The sequence below is a fragment of the Cavia porcellus genome, unplaced genomic scaffold, assembly GCF_034190915.1.
Source record: "Cavia porcellus strain 051 isolate PalLab524CR breed Dunkin Hartley unplaced genomic scaffold, mCavPor4.1 scaffold_4, whole genome shotgun sequence".
Taxonomy (NCBI): domain Eukaryota; kingdom Metazoa; phylum Chordata; class Mammalia; order Rodentia; family Caviidae; genus Cavia; species Cavia porcellus.
This window is the reverse complement of record NW_026947487.1, coordinates 115,715,941-115,724,686: the sequence shown is the minus strand read 5'-3', so window position 1 is coordinate 115,724,686 and position 8,746 is coordinate 115,715,941.

Here is an 8,746-nt window from a genome sequence, read left to right as displayed (position 1 = left end):
AAAGTTCTGAGGAAGACCGGGTAGGGGACAGTCCATTTTAGTTGTAGTCCTTGGGGTGATTCCCTATAACAGGACTTTAGTAAATACGTTAGCAGTCTCCCTGGTTGTGGGTAAGGCTTTTATCCATCCTGAGAAATATTTCTCAAACCAAGTCGAGAAAATATTTGAGAGTTTTGTGACAGGGCATGTGTGTAAAATCTACCTGCCAGTCTTGACCAGGGTTGTGTTGAGAAACTGATGAATAGGAAAGGGGGCGCTATGTGTCCCTGAGGAGAGGTTTTACTATAGACAGATGTAAGTTGTTGAGACCTTAGTGTCTGGGTTAGTCTGCATAAACACAAAGGAATAAAAAAGATATTTTTAAGATCTGTCCCGGCCTGCGGGTAAGTCCACAGAGACCCTAGAGGGGGAGTGAGGATGAAAGGAGACAAGAGATGCGAAGAATGCAGCCAAGTCAGAAGTCTGATCAAGTCTCGTTTATTCAAGGAAAGAGCAACAAATATATAGGGTATTGGGGGAGGAGGGAGTTGGGTTCTGAGAGGGAGGGATATGAGAGAGCACGGTATAAGGGTTTGGCACCATGGAGTGGATTAGGGAATGGCATTATTGATTACCCCAAGGTCCTGCACTAGAAGATAAGACCCATCAGGCTTGAATACCAGGAAAACAAAGTATTACAGGGTGAAGAGTAGGGTTAAGAAAACCATTTTCTAAAAGGTCCCTGTAAATGTTTGGGAGCTATGGGATATTGGGGAACACAAGGAAAAATTGCAGGATCATTGAAACGAATTAAAATAGGCATGGCACGGGTAGCGCAGGTGGGATTGGAGGTATCCCAAACTATGGTATCAACCAGAGAAGGAAGGGCAGGGGATGACTTTGTGGTGCACTGTGGGGGTGTTTGGAGGACTAGAGCTGTGAGAAGGAAGAAGGTAAAGGAGAAGTCAAGCTTTTGAAGATATTTACCTAACAGGGGTGTGGGACATGTTGGAATCTTTAGGAAGCTATGGGTAAAGAAGGGAATCTGAAACCTGCGTGGAATAGGCCCTGTCTGCAGGGGCTGCGTAGGTTGGCTGTCAACACCCACTATAGAGACTGAGGACTAATATATAACAGCCTGAAAACTCAGGAAGAACAGCATTTGTGGCCTCTATGTCCACAAGTACAGAGAATGTCTTACCTGAGACCTCTAGTGGGACTTGGGGCTCTGAGAAGGACACCTTAATGGAGGGCTGTGGGCCCCGAGCCCCATCAATCTTCAGCAGCAAGTCCAAGCAGATCAGTCAGTGATGAATCCAGTGGTGACGGGCTCTCCTATGAGGGCAAGGAGTTAGAGGATGGCTTACCCACTCTCTGGCGGCTAGGACAGTCGCTCTTCCAGTGGCCCTTGAGATTGTAACAGGGGCAAGGCCCCAGAGGAACACCAGGGTTGGGGCACTCTCTTGCCCAGTGTCCTTTTTTGTTGCACTTGAAGCATGGTCCTGGAAGGGCTCAGGCAGCTCCACCTTGTCTTGATTGACCTGTCTCAGAGCTCCAAGTGTTACTCTAAAAGATCAGATTATTTTTCTTTTGATTTTTTATCTCTGTTGTTAAAAACATGAAAAGCCATATTAAGAAGGTCTCCCCGTGGGATTTGAGGGCAAATTTAGCCTTTGTCTTGGGATCTGGCCCATAGTGGAAGGTATCTGTCTCTTTCACAGTCACAAGACATCTGGTTTTTATCTTGGGTAGGTGTACAGTTGTTTCAAGTCTAAAGGAGACAAAGGCAAAGAATTAAGTATGCAGGAGTCAAATAATAGAATCAACAGGATATTTATGATTATAACTTTAGTAATGGCTTCCCATAAGGAGGATAAGGATAAGGTCCAGGGAATTTTAGAAACTGACATGTCATTCATTTGTCATACACACATTTAGGTTTTACAACTTTATTCTAACTCCTGTGCAGTTAGAATGTCTTGCTGGGGCTGGGGATTTAGCTCAGTGGCATAAATACCTGCTTTGCAAGCATGCAGTCGTGAGTTGGATCCTTGGTACTGATAAAAATTTTAAAAATTTTTTTTAAATTGAAAAAAAAAAGGAATGTCTATTGCTGATTTTTGGAGGATGGCCTGTTTTATTAATTTTATCTTTTTATTTAGGACAGATATCAGCCATGGTGTCATTTAACACCAGTTGGGTATAGTTAATTATGGCTTCAATATGCATCATATAACCTTTTTTTTTAAAGATCAGGTGACTCCCAGTAAAAGAAATCCAAAAGGAATTTATAATTATCTCTTAATTTTAGTTGTTGAACATCCAGAAGATTGATAAAGTACAGTATAGTAGAGGCAGTAAGCTTAACATAGAAAGAACATTAAATGGAACTAGTATTTTTTATTAACCATGGTTGTTTTAACATTTGAGCACTGAAGAAATTTATGACATTGTTTGGAGTGATCACGATTTAAGCATCTCTAAGTATAACATATACATTACATAAATTTTTATTTAAAAATCATTATTTGACTGGTGACCTCGTGTTGGTCTGACCTGAATTTTTGGCTGGAGCACAAGAAAAAAGACAGACATTTGGATCTGAAAGAAAACACCTGTCATCATAAACAATCCCAATTTTATATTTGAAGGCATGAACATACCATCAGATCAACAACAATGAATTGTCTTAGTCATATGAACTTTAGTTGAAGTGTCTCCCATAAGGCTATGGATATTATTGGGGCCTCCAATTAATGAACAAGAGCTGGTTAAAGTTACCAGGTGGCACTTTCTTATTTATCAACTGGAGTCCTGTCCAATTTCTCCTCACCCCAAAGGATTTTGTTTAACCAATTTTAGCTTCATTTTGACCAGCTGGAAACTTAGGTGGAAGCATGTGTTTTAAATCTATAACCCAAATAAACCTTGTTTAAATGATCTGCAAATGTAAAAGAGGAGGAAAAAATTGTTGAGCTCAAATAAAAAGGAACAGCTATTTGCACAGCAGGCAAATGGATAAACATGGACAGATCTGTACAGTATAAACAGACAACAGATATACAGACTGACAAAACAAATTTAGAGTGCACTCAAATATATTTGGCCAATTTGAACTATAATAAATAAGACTAGTGTGAACCTTTTTGTAGATCAATTAATAGAGATCTCTTGAAATAAGAATACCAGAAAAGGAACCTAATTTATGGCTAATCTGAGAAAGGTCAGAGAGGGAAATAGGAACATGAATATTAGCTAATCCCTCGGGCCAGCCTGTTCCTGAAGTGGGAGATCGAGGCTGCAAAGGCTGCGGAGCAGATGGCCCCCAAGTGGCCAACCATCTGGCAGGCGTGTGTGGGCAATTACCGGATGATTGGCTACAAAACAGCCGCTCGTTACTGATAAGATTATATAGTGCGTCCAAAAGATGAGAATTATAAAACAAAAGAGGCCTTTATTCTGAGAATGCGGAGAGAGAAAACCAAAACACCCCTGACCGCTGGAGTCCAGCTTTCTCTCTGGTGGACACGTGGCGTGAGGGCAGACAAGTAACCTCCATTTGGGGTGGAACCTAAGGGGGCATTAGGGATGCACAGGTAACCCATTGGTCTTTGTTTGGCGCCATAGGTAAATTCTTAGGGGCGGGGAAGAAGGAGTCACAGGTAAATTCCTAGGGGTGGGGGAGATAGGAGCTCCTTGGTTCCACCTCTAAGGCTTCACTGGCTGCACTGTCTTGTCTGGGCCAAAACCCTTTCAGTTACCATGAGACATGGAAACACAGGCTGTTGGAGGCAGGTGGCACACAGTGACACACAGTGAGGGAGCACAAGATGGTGACTGGTCATCATGTGACCTGCAGCAGGATGGCTGCTGCTGATCACACGAGGGCCACAAGGGGACGGCCATTGGCCCTGAGACCCATCGCAAGATGGCGGTGCCATGTCACGGGTGGCAGAGGGCCACAAGATGGCAGCTATCCTCCATGCGAGCTGCAGCAAGATGGCTGCTAACACCTGTGTGGCCTGCAGGAAGGCTGGAACGCACAAGACCGCATATGATAAGCCTGTGGGGAAAATGTCGACACCCTGGGAAGGGGACAAAGAACCCTCCTCCAACGGAACAGACTGCTCGGGTGGGGGGGATTGAGAAGTTGGAGACTGGGGAGAGAAACTGAGGGAAGGATTAGAGGCTGCTGTGGGTGAGGGAGGGGGAGAGGAGAGTTTCTGGTGCAGTAGAGTTAGCTAGAAATATTTGAGCTGCATGATTTAATGAGAGAAGAGCACGTCCTTAGGGTAAGGAAGACCTGTACAGACAGAATTTCTGCTAACTTGTTGCCAGTGTAACAAAAGTCATATAAATTTTTAAGAATACAGGGGTCAAACATCCCCTCTTTAGGCCATGGGCTGCCATTAAGCTGGTAGGTCAGCCATACCTCCTGGCAGTAAAATATTGAATTTTTATAGTTTTCTTTAGGCCAAGGCTATCAAGGTTATGAACCAGGCACCCCAGAGGCATGCTTTTCAGGGGACAGGAAATAGTATTCCCCACGACTGAATTAAAAGTGAGCCAAAAGAACAATTTTGCCTCAGGGTGTAAGAGCTCTGGTTCCCCCTCCCCAGGTCCGTGAAAATTGCCCAAGGTCACACTTAACAAAAAAGATGGTCACCTATTTTGGAGGTGTGATAAGAAATGCTCCAACCCGATCCCATTGGCTGTCACCAAAAGGCATAGGTCAGATCCCAGAGGACCAGAGTAACAGCTCTGTTTGAGACCAGCCAAGGAACGTTATCTTAGTCCAGGGACAAAATATGTAATCCGATGTGGGCCTGGATGATAGTAACAGAAAACCCCAGACAGAAAATGGCTCACCTATGATAAATGAGATAGGCCTGTATTGTTTGCAGGCTGGTGGCAACAAGCTGAGCAGCTCCTGCATGTTGAAAATGAGGAATTAATCCAAGATATGATCTGGTCCGTGGATTAGCAGGGAACTGGAACTGGGAGGTTCTCAGGAGCCACTCACACTGCCTTCCTGGTCAGGGAACCATAAATGTTAGGTTTTTGACGCAATGAAAGAGAAAAATATGAAGTAAAAATAGCCTTTATTCCAAGGATGTGGAGAGGAATCCAATGACCATAGATGGTCTAGCCATCTCTGACCAGCATGTGGGATATATGGGATACACAGATAACCTCCGACGGGGATGGCACTTAGGGTGGGCACTGATGACGCGTGAGGAGCTGATTGGGACCTTTTTTTTGGCCACCAGGAAACGAAAAAGGAAGTTGTCATAGGGGGAGGAATAAGTGACCTCAAGGTAAACATCCTTTGGATCCACCTCCCGCTGCCACCTCCCGCTGCCATAATACCGTGTAACTTATACTAGGGCAAAATCCTTTCCCTTACCATGGGTTCCACAGAATCACAAAGGATGATGAGGGCTCCTTACCAGCAAGGACGCACAGCTGATTTGAAAAAAGGGAACCATGAATGTGTACCGAGCATACATGAAGGCAGTGAGAACCTGAAGCAACGAAGCTCCACGCTGAGTCTGTGAGTAAAAGCCTCCTAGGATGCCCAGGACAAGATGAAACCACTGACTCCTGCAAGCCACTTGTGCGAGAGCTGTCTGCAAAACTTCAGCTTCTCCCAGGAACTAAAAAGCAGAAAGCTGTGCCCAAATCGCCAGCCCTGTGTGACCCGGTCTCCCAGCAAACCCTCGTCTCCAATCCACAATCCACACAGCGCCCCAGATTCTGCTCCTCAAACACTGGCAGTGTCCAGACCACTGCAGCAGGGTGTACATGGGCGGAGGGGGGAGTCTCTGCACCCCAGAAGTGTCAAGCCAGCGGGCAGCCGCAGGGTTTGTCGGGTCTGCAGCCTGATGTTCTGCCTGCCCACGGTCCCAGACCCATACCTGAATGCAGTCTCCTTTCTGAGACCTAAAAGCTCGCCTAGCTGCTTTCCCAGGCGCGTCTGTCTCTTCCGCACCCAAGCAGCCATTGTCCTTGGGTGTTGGGAGCCGCGGCCGACACCGGTCGTTTTACTTGGCGGACGTGAGGCCTGTAGGAAGGAGCAAAGCCTGAGCTAAATTACCCCTCCCATCGAGTGAGCCAAGTTGGCGCCTGCTTCCTGCCCCCTGATTGCCCTGGCGACGTAAGCAGCCCGCGCAATAGAATAGTCTGCCTAGCAACAACTGATGTTAGCCAATCAGCCTGCATCGCGCACTTTGAACTGATTGGCCACTGTTACCCTATAAAAGTAAGTGCCTCTCCCGCCACGAGAGAGAAGCACAGAGAGAGATAAAGTCCACCGGCGAGAAAGGGCTGGTGGCAGAGTGGAGGCCTCGCGGGGCCCACGCGGAGACAAATAAAGACAAGGTTGCACACCGTCAGAATCTGTCATGTGTTTTTCCTGCCGGCCGGGAGCGACACCGACATCTGGTGGCCCGTACGGGGAATTGATCACTCCCCTCGGTGGTGTGCAACGCTCCAGCGTGGTGCTGCCGGACAGGTGAGTGGGGGATAAGCCTGGGCTCTGGGTGGCGCACACCTACAGGGCTTTTAGACTCCCCTCAGGCTCACGCGTAGGTGACGGGTTCTTTAAGTCACACGCGGTGAGTAACAGCCCTTAGAGGTTGAGGATGGGTAATTTACCGAGCGCGGAGGCGCGGCCCTTGGTAAAGGCCCTTAGGAAGCTTTTAAAAGCTAGAGACCTCAGGGTAGGTCAAAAAACACTGGAACTATTCATAGCAGAGGTAGATAGGGTGGCTCCCTGGTTTTTACCCACAGGGCATTTAAACCTGCCGTCATGGGAGAAGTTAGGCGGGGACCTCGCCTCGGCGGAATTGGGAGGCGATATTTCGCCGGCTATTCGCCCCCTGTGGGAAATGATACATGCGTGTCTTGAAGGGGAGGGGAAGGGGTTCCCTTCGGCAGTTAGAGACGCGGAAATCATGGACGCACGCAAGGCTTTTGAGCAGGCCCAGTCAGGTAGCTCCCGAGAGGGGTCCGTCAAGGGGAACAAGGATGCTAAGGAGGAGGACGGGGCTCTAGCCTCGGAGTCGTCTGACTCCGAGGACGAGGGAAAGTTGAATGGCAAGGAGGCCAAAGAGACCAGCTGTCAGGAGGCTAAGTCGCTTGATGGGGAGACGCAAGGCTCTTTTGCTGCGTTGCGCCGCGAATTGCGCTCCGCTCAGCTAGGCTTACGAAAAAGCAGAGAGCTTCTGAGCGCCCCCTGGCAGGGGAGGGAGACAGAACCTTCTGCTCCGCCCTGGAACTCGTTCCCGGAAGCGGTTCCCCGCCGAGAGGCCGCTACAGGGGACCCTCCCTTCTCTCAGCCGGCACAGGAAGTGATGCCCCGTTCCACTCTGTCGCGACCGCCGTCCTATGATGTCGCGCCGCGGGGCGGACGGTATTTTCATGGGCGGTTATGGAAGGGTGAACGATGGCCCAGAGGGGATCCATCGATGCAAGGACTAGATTACGGTCCTTATGGAGTATACCCTGTGCAAATGGCCCCAGGCAAAGGGCGCAATGTTTGGGAACCGTTTGAAATAAAACAGATCAGAGAATTAAAAAGCGCTGTCACGACCTTCGGGCCCACAGCTCCTTATACCATAGCTATGCTAGAGAATCTTGCCTCTCAGCCTCTTACACCGGGTGACTGGATGCAGCTGGCCAAGGCGTGCCTTCCTTCGGGTAGTTATCTTGATTGGCGAGCATGGTATGCAGAGTTCTCTGCCGAGCAGGCTGAGAGAAACGCCGGTTGAGGAAACAGGGGTTGGGGATTTAGCTCAGCGGCATAAGCGCCTGCCTTGTAAGCAGGCAATCGTGAGTTCGATCCCTGGTACCGATTAAAAAAAAAAAAAGGGGGGGGAGTAAGCCAAGGCCTGCCTCCAAAGGCGCGGTCAGCTATGGCATGACAATGGATGGGCCCGGATCCGGTAATCAGCTGGAACCGAGGCGCGGTTTGTGTTTTTCCGCAGGAACTGGGACGAGAACCACTGTGGGTCCCAGAGAGGTTGACGCGACAAGTCCCTCGACTGAAGATCAGGCCTGTTCCACCAGAGGCCAACCGCAGACCCAACAACAAGATGAGCCCTAAAAGAACTGCAGGACAATCCCTTTTTGGGGGCCTGGAACGGCTTGCTCCCCTATGTGCTACCCTTGTTAGGCCCTCTATGCTCCTTGTTCTTGCTCCTGCTTATAGGACCATGCTTGCTCCGATGGGTTACATCATTTATTAACGGGCGCCTTGCGGCAGCCCGGCGTCAAGTACGCCTGGTTGCCCATGCGGCCCTGGCAGCAGCCCGTGATGGGCACAATGACCCCCAGGCCTACGCATGGCTCGCTCGACTGGCCTACGACCGGGTCTAGGTGTGGCGGGTCTTCCGCATTCCTTCCCTATTGACACCACACAGCAGGGTAGGTGAGTCAATGACGGGTAAGAGCGTGCCTCCCCAGCACGACTCGACCTAAGCCAGGCCCTACCCCATACTGCACGAAAGCCGCTGGATTACTAGAATCTGCCCAGATCTAGATGCCTCTCCGAGGGGATCACACGGAGGGGCATGAGTGCATGCCTATGTGCATCCAGGTTCCGTCCAGTTCACTCCTGGCCCTGGAAAAAGGACGAGGGTCTCAAGGCCTTGGCGGACCCGGGGGCGGCCGACCAGGGTCCAAGCCAAGGGCCTACGGTGGGCCTCAACACAGGGCATAAGCCTCTGCACTCGATCCAGGGCGGGCTGCGATGCATACATTCATT